The sequence below is a fragment of the Salvia splendens genome, chromosome 7 (genome assembly GCF_004379255.2).
Source record: "Salvia splendens isolate huo1 chromosome 7, SspV2, whole genome shotgun sequence".
NCBI lineage: Eukaryota > Viridiplantae > Streptophyta > Magnoliopsida > Lamiales > Lamiaceae > Salvia > Salvia splendens.
The window spans coordinates 18,075,290-18,090,036 of NC_056038.1; positions in this window are offsets into that span (position 1 = coordinate 18,075,290).

Here is a 14,747-nt window from a genome sequence, read left to right on the forward strand (position 1 = left end):
TCCTTTTTAGGAAATTTCTTTCTCTCGAATTAGGCTGGGACTTATTTTTTACTAACACACTTTTCTTTCAATCTCTGTTATGTTACTAATTTTGCATTTAAATCTATATTATTTAAATGTTTTTATTTTTAAGGGACTAAAATTAATCAATCACCTAATTAAATAGAAGTTCCCCCATTAATTTAGACCACTTTTGACTAACGAAACTAAAAAAGTTGACTACATTAATTAATGAAGACTAATAGTTATAACACACCTAAATTAGAACAACCTAGCTAAGTGCAATACCTAATCAAGTCTAATAACCTCTTCACATTGTTCGGTAAGTTTAGGCACTTAAGTGACTGTTTAGGTTAGAATCTCATTACTCTACAATTACAAAGTAAACAAATGTATTACAACCAGCTTTTATATTACGCAACAAACTCTATTATCTTTAAAAAAAAAAGCACATGATTATAATTAAAATCTGATTATGAATTACGTTTACTCCCATATACGAGAAAATAGAGTGACCAATGCCAGGTGGCACATTCTATCTTAGAGATAGATAGGGTTTGGTCTTTGAGAATGGTTAGGAAGTGGTCCAAGCATCCAATTCTTGGTTACAACTTACAACCACCCATCCCCCACCACTACCGATCAGTTGCAATTAATGAACTTTATGGTATACATGTTTGTACAGTTGTAAATTATTAACTTAACTCCTATACTTAACTAGGAGTATAATTTACTAAATTTAGCAAAATATAAAACCATCAAAACTCACAATTAGGGGTGTCGAAACGGGTACTCGCGGGTACCCGTACCCGGAGAACCGGGTACCCGTACCCGTTTCCGTTTGTAGCCAAAATCTTTGTCCCGTTACCCGACCCGCACAGTGACGGGTACCCGCCTTGTCGGGTACGGGATACCCGTATCCGACAGGCGGGTACCCGTACCCGACCCGTTTAAAATATATTCATCACGTTGGCACATAGGTTACGTGTTATAATTCTAAAACTCATCCCCAAATACTTGCCACCTAAATCTATATTTTAATGCATAAAGAGGTTGCATGAAAGAGTATGAAATATTTTGTAAACACAGAACAAAATCTTGTTTCAGTTTTAATAATTTCCAACGCAGTTTCTTAGGAATTGGGGCAGCAATCTGGAAGTTATTGACTTGAGCCCTTACCTTCTTCGCGGCAGGGGTCGGCGGCTGATGTGGGCGGTGGCGGGTGGCGGCGCGGGTGTGAAGAGTAGACAATTTAGGGTAATGGAGAAAAGACTTCAGAGTTAATCCTAAAACGTGTATTAATTAAAATTATGGTAATGGACAAAAGACTTAAACGGATATTAATTAAAAAATTTAATACAATATTTATATTTAAACGGGTATATAAGCGGGTATCGGGTATACCCGATACCCGCAAAAACCTGAAACTCAATACCCCTACCCGAACCCGTTCCCGCTTATGTCGGGTAGCGGGTACCCGAAACCCGACGGGTAACGGGTCAGGTGTGCGGGTACCCAATACCCGCTAGCCGTTTCGACACCCCTAGATTACACCCCATTAGACATAAAAGAGTTTCCAAATTTCGAAAGAGAATATTCTTGTGTCACGATATAAAAATGAAAGAGCGTATATTCTTAGAAGATGGATGGAGCAGTATTTAGTGAATTATAATATAATCTTATAATGATTTCACTGCTTTGAATTTGTCGGTTGATTGTCATTTCACGAAAAATACAAAGATAAGTTTATTTATTGGAAGTGTAATATGAAAAGTTCGTAGATAGTGTATACTTTCATTTATGATATTTTCATGGAGATAGTTTAATATTTTGGAGATTAGAAAATGCAAAATTATACTCAACCTTCTAATCGAAGTAGGTCATTTAGGATTGATACGGGTTTTAATGCGCAATTGATAAAGTAAGAGAGAAAGAAAAAAATAGTTGAAATTGTATAGTGAATGGTGGGGCTAAACAATAAAGTAAAAGAGAAGAAGAAATTCTTTGGGACGGTCGAAAAAAGAAATATGACTTATTTTTATCGAACGGATGGAATATATGATCATGATAAATAAATTTATTTGTGAAGTATTTTTTATTGGTAAATCGATTAGTTAAGTGGAGATTGTCACCTTTGTGGGATTATAAGTTTACAAAATTAACTCTCTTGTTCGAGACAGTATAATACTCCCTCCGTTTTTATAAAATAGAGATCATTTGAAATGACACGGGTTTTAATGCACAATTGATAAAGTAAGAGAGAGGCAACAAGTAAAAGTGATAGGAGTGTTGTTAGTGCAGAATGAGACCCACCTCATTAGAAAATTTATTTCATTAAATAGAAGTAGTTCCTAATTATACTACTGTCTAGTATGACAATCAAAATGAGTTTTTAGTTCCTAATTATACCACTTCAATAAAAGTAATTTAAAATAAATAAAACAAGAACAAATATATATGATATGAAAGGTGATATGGAATTAACGCAGAATTCTATGATCCTATGAACAACAATAAGTTATTACCCAAACGTTCTCCTTGCTTTTAGTGTCTCTAGAGTTGTAAAGTCGACCACTTTATTAGATTAATTCCCTCCCGAGGTGAGAAATTCACATTAGATGTTGATACAAAAGTCCACTTCAAATACCTAACATCTAACTTTCAGAAACTTTTAATGACCAGAGACCTCACACAAATCGTCAACTCTCCCAAGTTCTAATGATTAAAGAGTGAATTATCCTAATTCCAAGTTAACTATTTTACCTCCAGATTAATCTAATTAACTCTCACAACGTTCAATAAGAAACTAATAGATTAAATGAGAAAAGAACAAAGATAATTCAAAAAACTACAAGAGCAAAATAAGGAAGAATCAATTGGATGAATAACTCAACGTCATAACATCTTTACCAAGAATTTCAGAAAAAAAGAATTAAGTACTCATGTTCATAACAAAATTCATAGAATAACTGAAAGACATTGTTTAATGAAATAAGAAAACTAAAATAAGGACTCCTGGAAGTACAATGGTCGGATTGGAGGTTATGTCTTCAATCTTGCGATTAATCGTTGTCTCCTGCTCGTTCATCTATTCTTCCAAGGTGCATAAGTGTGGTTTGGGGCGTGTGGGCCTCAAAATGTCTGTTGGGATGCATGGCTTTTTATACCTTGTGTTGAAACCAGGGCAAAAAATGAGGTAGGCGGCATTGCGGGTGGGTCGTCGGGTTGGTAAAACGAGCGAATCTAGTTAAACATCGGTCTTGTTTGGGCCGATCGTCGTCAATCCTGGCAGGTCTCCGAGTTGATCAATGTGCAAAGTCCGCGGCTCGCCGTGTTTTTTCAGCACTTCAGGCAGGTCGATAGGTTCATGTATGGTGCGAACTCGGTGACTCGCCAATTCTATTCAACTTTTTCTTCATTTTGACTTAGTATTCACCTTTTCGCTTTTAAACATATTTTGGATTTTTTTTTCCTACACATTTTTCACAAAATGGTCAAATACCAATAGAGAAATACTCATAATCACGCCCAACAATAGACAAAATGTGAAGCTAATAAATTATCCAAGACTACTCCTTAAAACCATGCAAAATCCAAGTACAACTCTCCCAAACTTAAATACTTGTTTGTCCTCAAGGCAGAAAGAAAATAACTAAAAGAAAGTTTTGGAATCAAAAGGGTTTAGACATCATCATTGTTTCAAAAGGAATGGGATGAAAAATCATATCAAAATACATATTCTATCAAGTCAATTTGTCGAATGCACTTTTACTACTAACTCGTATATCTACTTGATTCATGTTTATCTCAAGATATATGTATTTGTACCTCACTTCTCAAAGTGTATCAGTATAATAATAGTACTCTTAAATCAAACAAAATTGAAAAGTTTACCATGGGTTTGTTCAAGGTCTACCCTCTTCTCTGCTACGTCGTGTCAATAGATCAAGGATCTGAATGATATTTTCTTTTGTTTATAACGGAGGTAGGGATGTCAGTATAGCCCGCAACCCGTGAGTTGGCCAGAAGAGGGTTAGGGCTGAAAATTTATAGACCGATAAAATTAGAACCTGATTAGCCCGCACCCGATTAGCCTGCAACTCGTTAGGGCCTGACCCAAAAACCCGATAAAATTTCTATTATCCTATTTTTTTACTCCTATTTAGACATTTTATTGATTAATTTTATAAATATAGATAACTAAAAAACAACTTACTCTTATATTATAAATTACTATTCCCTCCGTCTCGGCTAAGATGACACATTTCTTGGCCGGCACAGGATTTTAGGAGTTATTGGTTAAAGTGTTTAATTTGAGAGAGAAAAGGTGGATGTAAGTATTAAAATAAAGAGAGAAAGAAAGATGAATATTTTAATAGAAGTGAGAAAAAATTGTTGGGTGTATTAATTGGAGAGAGAAAGTTTCCAAAAGAGTAAATGTTGTTAGAGTTCGTATACTAGAAATCACCTTTTGAGTGATTGAATGCTGTAAAAACTCTTATTTTATTTTCCAAGGAATAAAACAGATTATTTTTGTCATAGTGTTGTTATATTTTACATTTAATGATTGTTTTATTGCATAATTAAATGTATAAGAATCTATCAATATATAAAGTGAGAGTTTTGTGGAAATTTTTAAAATGCCGGTTTTGCCCTTTTTGGCGGGAAACTGAGCAATATTACAGCTGATTATTCGATTTTTTTGTTGCACCATTTTCTGTCATTGTGGAGCTTATGTCTGACCAGTTTGTATGAACCGATATTTTGCTGTTTTTTAGGATGCAGCCTACTGTTAGTGTCATAGACTTTTCTGAAAAAATACCTATTCTATTACAATATATATATATATATATATACTCCCTCTGTCCCATTAGAAATGAAACGTTTTCCTTTTTGGTATGTCCTATTAAAAATGAAACGTTTCTAAAAATAGAAACAATACTCTCTCTACCTTTTCTTCTCTCTTACTTTACTCTCTCTTTATTCACTCACAAAACAACACTACATAAAATCCCGTACCGAAAAGCAAATGTTGCATATTTAATGGGACGGAGGGAGTATATATATATATAGAGAGAGAGTTGTGATCATATTATAACTCCTAAATCACGTAATAACCCTATAACCAAATCTGAACCACACATATTTTCTATTCTTGTGGTTGAGATTCAAACTTAGATTTACTTCATAAAAAAAAGTGCAGGCGTAAATATGTCATTTCCTCATTTAATTTCTGAATTTCACCAAATATCACGTAAAATGATAAAATGATATATGTTAGGTTTATTGCATAGAATGATTGTTTTGCCGGATAGAATGATACTCTGAGATGATAAAATGATAATATGTCATTTCCCTCATTTAATTTCTGAATTTCGCCAAATATCACGTAAAGTGATAAAATAATATATGTTAGATTTATTGCATAGAATGATAGTTTTGCCGGATAGAATGATACTTTTTGACTGACAGATAAAATGATAAAATGATATATGTTAGGTTTATTGCATAGAATGATAGTTTTGCCGGATAGAATGATACTCTGAGTTGATAAAATGATACTTTTGACTGATAAAATGATAAAATGATATATGTTAGGTTTATTGCATAGAATGATAGTTTTGCCGGATAGAATGATACTCTGAGTTGATAAAATGATACTTTTGACTGCCTGATAAAATGATAGGTTTATTGCATAGAATGATAGTTTTGCCAGATAGAATGATACTCTGAGTTGATAAAATGATACTTTTGACTGACTAATAAAATGATAAAATGATAAAATGATATATGTTAGGTTTATTGCATAGAATGATAGTTTTTTTCGAATAGAATGATACTCTGAGTTGATAAAATGATACTTTTAGCTTATAAATGTTAGGTTTAGTGCTTAAAATGATAGTTTTGCCGGATAGAATGATACTTTCAGCCGATAGAATGATAGTTTTGCCGGGTAGAATGATACTTTCAGCCGATAGAATGATAGGTATTTTTGGTGTATAAAATGACATTTTTGTTTAATAAAATGATACTTTTACCTGATAAAATGATAATCTAAGCGGATAAAATGACAGTAACCTTATAAAAATGATACTCTGAGTTGATAAAATGATACGTTTACTGCTTTAAGATAAAATGATAGGTTTATTGCATAGAATGATAGTTTTGCTGGATAGAATGATACTCTGATTTGACTGACTGATAAAATGATAAAATAATAAAATGATATATAGTAGGTTTATTGCATAGAATGATAGTTTTTCCGGATAGAATGATGCTCTGAGTTGATAAAATGATACTTTTAGCTTATAAATATTAGGTTTAATGCATAAAATGATAGTTTTGCCGGATAGAATGATACTTTCAGCTGATAGAATGATAGTTTTGCTGGGTAGAATGATACTTTCAGCCGATAGAATTATATGTATTTTTGGTGTATAAAATGACATTTTTGTTTAATAAAATGATACTTTTACCTGATAAAATGATAATCTAAGCGGATAAAATGACAGTAACCTTATAAAAATGATACCCTGAGTTGATAAAATGATACGTTTACTGCTTTGTGATAAAATGATAGGTCTATTTCATAGAATGATAGTTTTGCCGGATAGAATGATACTCTGAGTTGATAAAATGATACTTTTGACTAACTGATAAAATGATAAAATGATATATGTTAGGTTTATTGCATAGAATGATAGTTTTGCCGGATAGAATGATACTCTGACTTGATAAAATGATAATATGTCATTTCCCTCATTTAATTTCTGAATATCGCCAAATATCACGTAAAATGATAAAATGATATATGTTAGGTTTATTGCATAGATAGTTTTGCCGGATAGAATGATACTCTGAGTTTATAAAATGATACTTTTTGATTGACTGATAAATGATAAAATGATATATGTTAGGTTTATTGCATAAAATGATAGTTTTGCCGAATAGAATGATACTCTGAGATGATAAAATGATACTTTTGACTGATAAAATGATAAAATGATATATGTTTGGTTTATTGCGTAGAATGATAGTTTTGCCGGATAGAATGATACTCTAAGTTGATAAAATGATACTTTTGACTGACTGATAAAATGATAAAATGATAAAATGATATATGTTAGGTTTATTGCATAGACTAATAGTTTTGCCGGATAGAAAGATACTCTGAGTTGATAAAATGATACTTTTTGACTGACTGATAAAATGATATATGTTAGGTTTATTGCATAGAATGATAGTTTTGCCGGATAGAATGATACTCTGAGTTGATAAAATGATACTTTTGACTGATAAAATGATAAAATGATATATGTTAGGTTTATTGCATAGAATGATAGTTTTGCCGGATAGAATGATACTCTGAGTTGATAAAAGGATACTTTTGACTGCTTGATAAAATGATAAAATGATAGGTTTATTGCATAGAATGATAGTTTTGCCGGATAGAATGATACTCTGAGTTGATAAAATGTTACTTTTGACTGACTGATAAAATGATATATGTTAGGTTTATTGCATAGGATGATAGTTTTTCGGGATAGAATGATACTCTGAGTTGATAAAATGATACTTTTAGCTTATAAATATTAGGTTTACTGCATAAAATGATAGCTTTGACGGATAAAATGATACTTTTAGCCGATAGAATGATAGTTTTACCGGGTAGAATGATACTTTCAGCCGATAGAATGATAGGTATTTTTGGTGTATAAAATGACATTTTTGTTTAATAAAATGATACTTTTACCTGATAAAATGATAATCTAAGCGGATAAAATGACAGTAACCTTATAAAAATGATACTCTGAGTTGATAAAATGATACGTTTACTGCTTTGTAGGTTTGTATATTATGTATTGCGCCGATTATTTTAGGTTTATTGCATAGAATGATAGTTTTGCCGGATAGAATGATACTCTGAGTTGATAAAATGATACTTTTGACTGACTGATAAAATGATAAAATGATAGGTTTATTGCATAGAATGATAGTTTTGCCGGATAGAATGATACTCTGAGTTGATAAAATGATACTTTTGACTGACTGATAAAATGATAAAATGATATATGTTAGGTTTATTGCATAGAATGATAGTTTTGCCGAATAGAATGATACTTTGAGTTGATAAAATGATACTTTTCACTGACTGATAAAATGATAAAATGATAGGTTTATTGCATAGAATGATAGTTTTGCCGGATAGAATGATACTCTGAGTTGATAAAATGATACTTTTGACTGACTGATAAAATGATAAAATGATAGGTTTATTGCATAGAATGATAGTTTTGCCTGATAGAATGATACTCTGAGTTGATAAAATGATACTTTTGACTGACTGATAAAATGATAAAATGATATATGTTAGGTTTATTGCATAGAATGATAGTTTTGCCAGATAGAATGATACTCTGAGTTGATAAAATGATACTTTTGACTGACTGATAAAATGATAAAATGAGCGAAATTCAGAAATTAAATGAGCGAAATTTGGATACGTAAATTTTATCATGAGCGAAATGACATATTTACCCCCGCGCTTTTTTTATGAAGTAAATCTAAGTTTGAATCCAGACCACGTGATTTTAAAAATGTGTGGTCCAGATTTAGTTATAGGGTTATTACGAAAATTGGGGTTATCATTATAATGCACCACTATATATATATATATATATATACTTTCGATTCTTCCAATGAACATGAACGTGATTAATTCTTAAGTTTCCAATGCAATTTATCCCTGAAAAAAAATTCTTCATATGTTAACATTCATATTTAAAATCTTTCATGTATACAAATTAAAAAATAACTTTGAAATTCATTTTTTGAAGAAAACAGGAGAAAGTGTGAGAGCCTAAAAAATATCAAAATCTTTCCTGAATTGATAATTGTACAATGCAGAAAGATTTAAAAGTATATAAATTGATTTTTTTATATGAAATTCGTGTCTATAAAGAAAATGGGAGAAGGGGGCAGTAAAGAAAATGGGAGAAAAACGTAGTATTGAAAGGATTTAAATGTGAAATCAAATATCATTAAGTCTAACTTATACATCATGTATTCAGATTCGTATGTAATTACTTTGACAGACTGTAATATTATTCGGCGTAGCCTTTTTTTAATCTAAATGGGTCGTTTATTTATAGTATGTAGTAACTTTTTTGTTGTCATTTAGTTTCGAAAATTTCGATTCAGGTGTATTTACAAATCCTAATGTTATTCACTATTAGTAGAATAGATTTATAAGCACTAAATAGTGTCTGAAAGTATTATCTGATTAATATATTATATCTGGGACAAATGAAATAATTGAAAGGTCCGTTCATCATTTTGTTTTTTTTGGGAACTACACTTTTTCAAGGGAGTACAGGCCCAACTTCCATCTCTCTATAAATACCATGTTCTCTCATATTTATAATTACTAACCTACGTTCACTCACCAACATTCACTCAGCAATATCCCAACTCGGTTTTTGGTGGATCTAATCTTTCCATGAATCTTCTATCCATGAATGTCTATCATACTCCTATTCTGTTTTTCAGCCATTAATATGTTCTTGTAACATTGCAAGATCTATAGAAAATGTTTTTTTAATGCTATTTATCATTCTTCTTTGCAACTTATATCTTAGTTAACCTGTTCAGTTTTATTCATCATGCAATATGTTCGGTGCGTACTAAACAAGCCCAACAGCAATGACGGCCCATCACAATACAATGTTCAAATCCAAGGTCTATGTTTTATTTCTTTGGTAAACAATTTATAACCTGCTAAAATGGATAGTAGATTAAATTTTGATTGTTCAAACCCTTCATATTCTCAGATAGGACACTGAGGAATGATTGAAATATTTTTCTTACCTATTTAGCTTTTCTGAAGTAATTGTCTTCCTTCTATTTTATGAAAACTTTGGGTGACATTTCTTCTGTTCCCATGAAGTATTCTTAAGCACAACATCTTCCCTGGCCAAAAAAGATGGAGTTAAATTTCAATGTTGATTGATTGTTAATTTTTTTTTCTTGAAATAATTCTCTAATCTGGCAGATTTATATTTCTTATCATAGTGACATTTCTGAAATAAACTCTTTCTTTCTATTTTGATAGACGTTTCTTTTCTTCCATATAATCTCCTTGTCTCCAGAGTTCAGATTATTCCTTGCAAAATAATAAGCAGTTAGTTTAACGGTTCATTGATTTATTTGTTTTCATTGTTTAGCTAAATCTCAGATGTGACAAGATCTGTTTTCTTACCATAGGTTCATTTGTTAAGTAATGGCTCCCTTTATCACCTAGATTAACAATCTTCGCCAGGCAATTGCTTGGTCCATCAACTGAGTCTGGTGCGCTCATGTCTATGAAGGTGTACCTGAAGAAAAAAATTCAATAGTTTAGAGTGTGTATTCCATGTTTATACTGTATATTGTTCTATCAAATTTACTAGGAAATAAATTAAATAATGTAAAATACAAGTTGAATAAATATATATTTCTATTAACATATGTTCTGTTTTTGCATTCCAGGGAACAAGAAGTCAAGCTACTTTTCCTAATAACTTAATCTAGAATAAGGTTTCTCAGCTTGGGAAGCCCTTGGATCATCCGAATGAAGTAGTAATTATTTTCCAGTCAAGCTCTCCCTCATCTATCATTGCCAAATCAACCAAGGGTTCGCTTTTTAATGACTTGTTCTATTTTTCATTGGCTATCATCATTCTCGATAACATCAACTATACGGAAGAGATATTACAATTATTGTTAGATTTTGTATACTAGAAATCACCTTTTGAGTGTTTGAATACTGTAAAACTCTATATTTTATTTTCCAATGATGCAATAGATTATTTTTGTCATAATGTTGTTATGTTTTACATTTAATGAATGTTTATTGCATATTTAAATGTATAAGCAACGTAACAAAGTCTAAGTCTTTGTTTTAGTAGACCGGTTGTGGGCGTCGTCCACTTTAAGGTAACACGGTCAGTTATGAACAAAGAAAAAATAAGAATTTCACAACCTAGATAGGCATAGACTACCTATCGTGAAAGGTTGCAATGTCAGTTCGCATATTTTAAACCTTCCTGAAATAAGTTGACATTGGTGTGGAATAGCACTGAATTGGATCTAACAGCAAGACGAGTCTTTATGCTATCTACTGAAAGACGAGGTCTTGATAATTAATTTCTTAATCAATGTACGTTAGCATTGAGCATACGATATTGATTATGCACTACTTTGACTTACCAAATGGTGCAAGTTTTTCGCAACCCAAGAATCCTAGTATATTGGGTAGTGCTGATTAATATCTAGCGGTTCTAGGATTGCTATTATACCGAATCATGCACAAGGTGAGTCTCGTTTGATAACGTCCACAAGAGGAGCTCGAAACAAGGTTTTATTATTCGGAACCTAGCTAGTTGGAGTTTGATTACTCTATGAATAATTAATAAGCGTTTCTTGCTAAGTCCACTCTTGGAGTTAATAATATATTAATTAATTAAGTTCATAGCAATTAATTAATGTCTCTATCTTAAGCACGAGAAATGAACGACAAACAAATGAAAACCCGGAATACTTGTAATTTCGGATTTGGATGGGTAGTGCAATATTAATTTTGTAGTGACTGCTCGTAATATTCCAATATAAGCTTATATTAAATTGTTGGTTCAATTTAATTAGTAAGAAGCTAATTGGGGGAGGCCATATCAAAATTCTTCCATAGATCCCGGACTGGGCCCAATATGTGACTTAATATAAATAGGAGAATAAAGGAGACAAAAAATAGACTTAATTTTATCTGAAATTTCCGTCCCCCCCCATATACTGTAGAGGACGAAATATTTCTCCTCAGCTCTCCTCCGTGAGATAGAATTTCTGTCTTCTTTATTCAACTCCTAATATTCTGGTGAGATCAGCCCACACTGATATTAGTTTACAGTCCGAGAACCAGTCAGAAGATCTGTGGTTTAGTACTCAAGATCTTCATGTGGAGAAGGAGCTAGCCAACTTCGATTCTTTGGAGAATCAACGAGGTAAATTGGCTAATTCTGTAGTAAGCATGTTTTAGGTTTCAGTTACGCTAAAGCATGATTAATTTCAAGTTATGAGCATGATACATGTGAGAATTACGTGAATATAATTTGTCTAAATAATCTGCTAAATAGTTCAAGATAGTATGTGATCAATTGTATGCACGCTTCCGCTGCCAACCCCTTCAATTGGTATCAGAGCCAGTTTTTTGCTCTTATTATTTGGATTTAAATTTCGCGAAATTCATGTATGCATGTGCTATTTGATTGAGAAGCATGTTCTTGCTGTTTTTGTTTATATTTTATGCATGATGAACTCAAGAACTATCGAATCAAAGAACTTGAATTTTTCGATCGTACGAGACGTGCAATTCGTTGGTGCTCGCCCCGAGACGGATCGCACCACGTGCGATCGAGATAGGGTCGTCAACGTAGTGCGAGCCAAGGGTCACGATCACGGTGCGACGCGCAGGCGAACGAGGTCTTGTGCGCGCCGCTAACGGAGACCAAACCCTAGGCGGCGCCTACACGGGGCTGACAGAGGGAGGAGGCGCGGCGGATGGTTCGACCGAGAACAATCCAGGGGCCGTGACGCCACCAAGGCCCGAACCCTATGCGAAAGTCCCGAGATCAGCTTCCAGCGGCGGCCATGAGCACCGTGCCCAGGTGCGGGTGCTGGCTGGCGCAATGGGAGCGACTGAGAGGTGAGACCTCAGGCGCCACGCTGGCCGAGAGGAGTCGCGCCACCGTGCGTGCTCCTGGCCGAGAGCCAGCGCCGCCCGACGCGCACGACTGTGCATCATTTGGCCGAGACGCTGGCACGCGATACGCGTGCTGCTGGCCAAGAGGCGTGGCGCGCCGTGATCCGGTGAAGAACTCGTCAGATTTTCATCGTTCATCGTTCGTGCAAACCTCGTGCGATGAGATATCGATGATGGATTATTTTAATGATTATTTAATTCATTAATTAAAAGATATCATTAAAATATTTTTATTTAATGGAAATAAAATATTCTGGGAAGATTTCCCTAGAATTTAGGAACATTTAAATTATTGACTATATATATGAAAATAAATAATATTATTTTGATTCTTAGATGATATGGACAAGAATAATTTCATAGTTTCCTAATTATTATATATCTAGAATCCTAATAAGGACAGATATGCATGAATACATTAAATAATATAATTTTTCTTCCAAATCTTGAAAATGGAAATAATTTGAATTTAATTTTTCATGTCTAATTAAGATTTAAATAATTAATTTATTTTTGAAATATCTTATAGTAGACATGAATAAGAATTAAATTCTAGAATAATTTATTTCCTAAAGTAAGATATTAAAAGATAATAAAAGATTTAATTATCCAGTCAATTAAATGCCAACATAATTTAATTAAGCCTTTTTCTGCCTTAAGGCTAAGGATAATTAAAGAAAACCATAACCAAAATATCTAAGCTATAATTACGAACTTAATGTTTGTATATGGTCTCCATCGTTTGGTCTCCAATTTTTAAAGCTAATTTCCAATATTATCACCACCCATTATGTGGGGACAATAATCCTAGGAAATAGTAAGTTCATGAGGGAAGACTTCTCAAATGTAAATAGTATGAATAAGAATGCGGTTTCTAACATTATCGCCACCCATTATGTGGGGACAATAATCCTAAGACACTACGAGATTCAGGAGTTCACACAGAATTTATGAGATAGCTTGATTATATTAGCAGCACATGAACATTGTTATGGGAGTGTGTTGTAGAAATGAGATTCTGTAATGCTAAATCTGGTGGTCTTGCTTAGGCAACATTAGGCAGCCATGCCATTATGTGGTCTCTGGACTATTCGTCGGTGTTGTGACCAGTATAAAGCTAAAATTTTAATGCGTATTGACCTCTTATGGAGGGTACAAAATTTTAATTTTACAGTTGTAAGATTTTGAAAAGTTTTAGGGTTAATCTACTCAAATTTCTTACATAAGTTTATGACAAATAGTAAATCTTCTGTTTTGCAGTGCAAACTAAATCGTCAAAATGTCATTCAATCCTCTTTCTGCAATTCTTAAAGAAAACAAACTCAATGGCCAAAACGACATAGAATGGAAACAAAATTTGGACATCGTTCTCACAACTGAAGAGTACAAGTTTGTTCTCACTACTCCACAGCCTCCAGTGCCAGCGGCAAATGCCGCGGCAGGAGTTAGAGATGCGCATAAACGGTGGCATAAGGCGAATGAGATGGCTAAGTGCTATATGTTGGCTTCTATGTCTTCAGTGCTCAAGCATCAGTATTCTGCCATGGCGACTTCCACCGAGATTATGCAAAATCTCACAAATCTATTTGGTATTCAGAATCGAACGGCTAAGTCTCAAGCCTTTCGGAGTATCATGACGAAGACAATGAAGGAAGGCACGTCTGTGCGGGACCATGTGCTCAAGATGATTAACCACCTCAACCAAATTGAGGGTTTGGGAGGGACGATCGATCCCGAGTCCCAAGTGACTATTATCCTTCAGAGACTTCCCCATAGCTTCCAGTAGTTCAAGCTCAACTTCAAGATGAACAAAAGGGATTACACTTTGGCAGAGTTGTTGACTGAACTTCAGTCGGCGGAGGACCTTATGGTTCAAGCTAATGTAGCTATGCTGAGTTTGGCTCATCATTACTCTGGCTCTAAGCCTGGCGTAGGAAAGAAGAGGGCACCGAAC